Below are 6000 nucleotides of genomic sequence, written 5' to 3'. Positions count from 1 at the left end.
GGTCTGTGTGTCTCAATCTCTGTGTTCACGGTACTTTTGCAAAGATGAGCCTTTTTTGGTGGAATGTGTGAACTGTTTGAGGTTAAAACAAAAGCCAGGTGTGGAACATTGCAAATAAATTCTTCTATAAATTATAGGCCAGGTGGCCTACTTCCGTAACCTTTGAAGGGAAGAGGAGGAAGAGTAAATAGTAATATATGGAGGAAGGAGAAGGAGCAAGAGGAGGAGAGGCCCCTACAGAGGCTCTGCAGCTTGTCTGCGGATCATGTTGGAGACTCTGACTTTATCTGGTTAATTTGATGGTTGTAGACAGACAGATAATTACAAGGAGAAACATTAGCTCTGGGACATGATTTGCCCAGATTGACTGTCTAGAATAATCTAATTGTCAAGCTAACCAGCAAATCTTTATTTCACTTGCGGCTATAGTGAGTTATAGCTGGTTGTATATCACTGGGAGCAAATGCTTAGGAACATATAGTATATTTCTGGTTTAGTGCTAGAGGAGTTTTGTGTGTGTGTGTTTGTTTTTCATTTGTTTGTTTGTTTAGAGTTTTCTTTAGGGAGTTGTATTTAGGAAAAATCCTACATAAAATGTCTAGGTCCCCAACGTATTTCCATTCCAGATGTATATTTTTGATGTTACCCATGCATTCAGTTATGGTTATTTAACACTACTACATATGTTAAACTTCCCCTTTTTTCCATTTCATTAGTGATGAGAAGATTACAGTCTACAATCATAGTCTTCGTAAAAAGGAAAAAAGGAAATTAGCTGTTTTTTTTCTCTTAGTTAGTCATCTTCTCTGACTTCCTAAATTTCCCAAATTACCTCTGGGTTGTGTGCCCTCCAGGGTGGTGGTTAGCATTCTATTGATTTGGGAGTCCATTTCCTGCCAACTGGCCTTCTAACTGAAGTGCCACATTGCTTTTTTCAAAATTAACCCCCTTAGAGCAGGCTAGCTAAGAGTATGAGTAACAGTACCTACTGCCTGCCTTACATTAAACTCAGATTCACTGCAGCTGCGGGTTCTCGGAGGTTAAAATGCGGCCTGTTGCTCTAAGGGTCGGAGAAAGCGCCGTGGAAAGCAGCAACAAAGTAACTCGGCAGCGTATTGTTCTCAGGTCAAAAGGATTTAAAACCTAACAGCACAACAAAAGAGTGAAGAGAAAGTGCTTTTTGTCACCCTGCAGAATTCTTTGCCCACACTCCTCTCTACTTGGAAAGAATGAAGAGCTTTACAAGGTTGGGGGGGAAAAAGAGCAAGGAAATATGGCTCCGTTCCACGTCAGGGCCTGCTATTTCTCGGTGGGTACAGGAGGGCTCTTGTGCACATTCACCCAATTACAGGAAAGACGCATTTACCAGCAAAAGTGAGGCATGCTTGGAAAAGGCGTACAACCTTCCTTTCCTCCCAAACATAAAATGGCAGTTTGGGAGAGGGGGATTTGTTCCTTTTGACAGGACAATAGTAGCCGTGTTCTAAATCCCATTGTATTCTTACTTGAAATTACCTCCCTTAATAATAAAAGCCTTCCCAGTACAATGAGCACTGAATAAAACAGGCATATGAAAGACTGTAGATTTCAGATTGTGGGGAGATCTGGGATTTAAATTCAAATTTAGGTCATTAGAAAATAACCAATAATATGTTTCACTTGAATCTGTCTATTTCTGTCTGATTCCCCCCCCCCCCCCCCCCCCAGAACAGTGTTTCTCAGACCTTACATACATCAGAATCACCAGGAGGGCTAGTTAAAACACAGACTGTAGACCAGCCTGCGTGGCTCGGTGGTTGAGCATTGACCTATGAGCCAGGAGGTCATGGTTTGATCCCTTGTCGGGGCACATGCCCGGGTTGTGTGGGTTCGATCCCCAGTGTGAGGCATGCAGGAGGCAGCTGATCAATGATTCTCTCTCATCATTGATGTTTCTATCTCTCTCCTTCTCCCTCTTCCTTTCTCTCTGAAATCAATAAAAATATAGTATTTAAAAACACACACACAGATTGCAGAGCCCTACCCTCCGCAGTTTCTATTTTAGGAGAGCTGGATGGGGCCTGAGAATTTGCATTTCTGGCAGGTTTTCAGGTGCTGCTGATGCTGCTGGTTCGGGGACTACACTGGGAGAACCACGGGGGGAGCAGGGCTGGTTTAGGTGTCTATAAAGCTGCCCTGATTTGTATCAAATCTGGCACAAACCAAAAAGGTGAGTGTTTGCCCAGCCATTTCCTCGTTGGACTTAACACGACGGCTGGTATTTGTTGGTCAAGTTGATGAGTTCACATCTGGGTTCCAAATGTTGTAGGACAGAGGAATGATTCTTTCATACACCTCAGGGAGGAGATATGAAGGGAAAATGTGCAAGGGTTTTGAGAATGTAAAGATAGAAATTGGCACGAAATTTCATGATAGGCCTTGTGCAATGGCATCATTTTTCTTGCCCTAATTTTCCCTTCATAATTTTGAATTATTTGAATCTTCAAATAATTTATTCATAAGGAGGATTGGACTTGAGAATATTATGCTGCTCCTAGGATAAGCATAGCGGTCTTTTGTTCTTAAATGCCTCTTCAGTTAACAGAAAATCACTCTGCATCAGGTCTAAGAATTTGGGGACTTTTGCTTCTGGCTAACTGTCACACAGGCAGGCAGGGAATATGCCTCAGCCCAGCCTTACAGAAATGCAAACCATAGTAGTGTCCAATGACAAAACCCAAACAGCAGGTTTGGTCTCCTTTCTTCAAGGGAAACCATTCCATGGATTGGGGGAGTACAGTGCCTCCCCAGCAGTGGAGCATTCTCCCTGAGGGATTTGGGACAAGAGCAAGTGTTACAGTGAATTAGAAGATGCAAGGAGGAGACAGCGTGATTGGCTAGGAGGGCGGAGATTTTCCTCTAAGGTCAGCAGGTCCTATTTTCTAGCTAAAGCTGAGTTGGAGGATTGTGATTGGTGTTAGATTTCCTTGACTGAGGTGTTTCTGGTAACCTTTGCTGACTAGGCTTAGATTTGGGACATGAGCAGGGCCACTGGGGTGACCTTCATTTTGTGGTTGCCTTTTAACTTTATCAGTAGTATCATAGGATGATAGGGATGGAAGGAGACTCAGAGGTCATCTCCTTTTTTTAAAAAAAATATTTTTTTTATTGATTTCAGAGAGGAAGGAAGAGGGAGAGAGAGATAGAAACATCAATGATGAGAGAGAATCATTGATTGGCTGCCTCCTGCACGCTCCCTACTGGGGATAGAGCCCGCAACCCAGGCATGTGCCCTGACAGGGAATCGAGCCGTGAACTCCTGGTTCATAAGTTGATGCTTAATCACTGAGCCATGTCGGCTGGTCCAGAGGTCATCTCTCTCATTCGGCCCCTTCTTCAGATCATTAGACCCAGCCAGAGTGTTGGAAGGAGGTGACTCAGTGGCAAACTGCACAGTCCAATGTGGCGACTGGTGATGGGTCCAGGTGGAGGGAGAACTTCAGGATAAAGGGCCAACACATCCCATTGCCTTATTTGTGGTGGTCATGCCTTTGCGACCTCGTGTGTGGAGGCAGGGGATTCAGGCTCTGAGCAAAGGAGGACATCATTGGATCTGGCAGCTAAGCCATGAAACCACCCTCTCTAGGATTTCATGGAGTCTGTAGGCTCATTGGGAGGCCAGCCAACTTGCTGTCTGCTGCTGAGTGTGGGCGAGGAGGTGGGAGGAGAGCACTGGGTGATGAGAATAGGAGGACAAAGAATCCGTGAGGATGGAAAATTTGTGGAAGGGGGTGAAGAAAAAGCGAGTAAGACACAAGAGCCCCAATTTAAAATCCACGACTTACAGGACCCTGCCATCTATAGTAGACCAGGGACTTGACGTGTTTTGTCACTTAATCGTTGCAGGCTTTGCTGGCCCTGTGCCTGTTGGTCCTCAGACGGAGCCCCTGCTCTGTGTCATAGAAAAGCCAGCTCGTAGATGTGTTTCCCAGGCTATATGTGGATGGTGTGCCCAGTGGAAGGCCCTGGTAGGACTGAAAGGTAAGGGGATGGGAGAAGTCAGAGAGGCCCTCGCTTCCGCCTCTGCCTCAGGTGGCTGCTCTGGCGGCAGCTGCCAGACAAGCCCTCGGAGACCCAGCTTCCTGAGGTGACCCTGAACTTCCATCATTTCATCTCCTCTCTTGGTCTTCCACCCCAGGGTCATTGTGGCTTCCTTCCTCTCAGCTCCTGCTTCATCTGTGGAAATAATTCCCTGCATTAAGCTCTTTCTATGATGAATGCTTAAAAGTGGTTTCTGTTTTTGTGTGTGTTTTTTTGTGTGGGTTAGATCCAGGTTATAATTCTTATTCCTAGTGAACAGATGAGTAAACCAAGGTTTATATACGTTAAGGAACCTGTTCAAGGTCATCACAGCTAGCAAATGATGAAATTGATACTCAGAATGACACTATGTGGCCACTCAGACTGTTTGGAAAAATTAAGAACAAGGAAGAAGAGAAATATTTTTGAATATATAAAACAGTGGTAGTGGTGTGAAATCATTGTTTTACCTCAAGAAATTAGGTAGTCATGTGGTGTGTGCCTTGTGTTCTGCAGTCCTAAATCTTGGTTAATTAATTCAACTCAGGCACTGGTGGCTAGTCTTTTATTAGTCCTCATTTTCTTGGTTGATCATAAAGGATTACTTATTTCCACTCATCTAGCTCACACTTTGTGAAAATGTGGCCTGAGCCTCGCTTAGGAACTCAGGTTGCTATAGAAACCTTTGACTGCAGGTGAATAGATCACGAAGGTTTATTAATGAGAATTTCCCCATTCTACCTCTGGGCCCAGTCTGAGTGAAAAATCTAAGCAAGGCTCATTAGTTTTTGTATTAGTCAGGGTTCTCCAGAGAAACAGAACCAATAGAATGTATATAGATAGAGAAAGAGGTTTTTTCTTAAGGAATTGGTTCACATGACTATGGAGGTTGACAGGTCAGCAATCTGGGGACTCAGGCGAGGGATGGTGTTCAAGCCTGGATGCCAGCAGGCTCAAGACCCAGAAAGTGTGAGAGTTTCAGGTTGAGTCCCGAGGCAGGACAAGGCAGCTCAAGGCAGTCGGGCAGGAGTCCTCCTTACTAAGGGGAGGGCTTTTTGTTCTAGTCAGGCTTTCAACTGATTAGATGAGGCCCACCTCTATTAGGGAGGGCAACCTGCTTTAATCAGTCTACTGATTCAAATGTTAATCACATCCAAAGACACCCTCAGAGACACCTCTCCTTGACCAAATGTCTGGGAACCCTGTGGCCCAGTCAAGTTGACACATGAAATTAACTATTACAGAATGTTTTTTTTCAGGCCTCAAAGGAGAGTGTATCCCTGAATTGATTGCTGTCTGGTTCCTTCCATAGAAATCTGTCTTGAACTGATGGTTATCAGAGAGCCACCTAATATTTGAAAGATAGAGGGCAGTGAACCTCAAAGAGAGGTCCTTGGAGCACCAGCATCAATTACACTTAGGGAACTGTTAGAAATGCAAATTCTTGGGCCCCACCCCAGAACTACAGGATCAGAAATTCTGAAGGTGGGGCCCAGCAAACAGGTGATTCTGATGCACGCTCAAATTTGAAAACCAGTGGCCTAGGTTATAGCAGTTATAAAGCCTTTGTGGGTCAGCAAATGCATTCTTGGAGACGTGAGATTTTGCTAAGAGAATAAAAAATGAAATGTTTTATTGTGATGAAAATCCAAAAAAGCGAATATAACTATATTCTAGGCAACCTACACTATCCTACCTAATAATAGACAAATATGCAAATTGACCATACCTCTGACACACCCACAAGCCACACCCACCATCCAATCAGAGTGAGTATGCAAATTAACCCAACCAAGATGGCTACAGCCACAGAGAGCAAGGTTTCCTAGGTAACAGAGGAAGCCAAGCTTTCCGCCTGCCCTTGCCAGGCCTAAGCCTCCACTCAAGCTACAAAATTTCAATTATAGAAGGTAAACAAATTCAAACAGAAATGGCGGCAGA

The sequence above is a fragment of the Cnephaeus nilssonii genome, assembly GCF_951640355.1.
Source record: "Cnephaeus nilssonii genome assembly, chromosome: 10".
In the NCBI taxonomy this organism is placed as follows: domain Eukaryota; kingdom Metazoa; phylum Chordata; class Mammalia; order Chiroptera; family Vespertilionidae; genus Cnephaeus; species Cnephaeus nilssonii.
Note: the sequence above shows the minus strand (reverse complement) of the source record.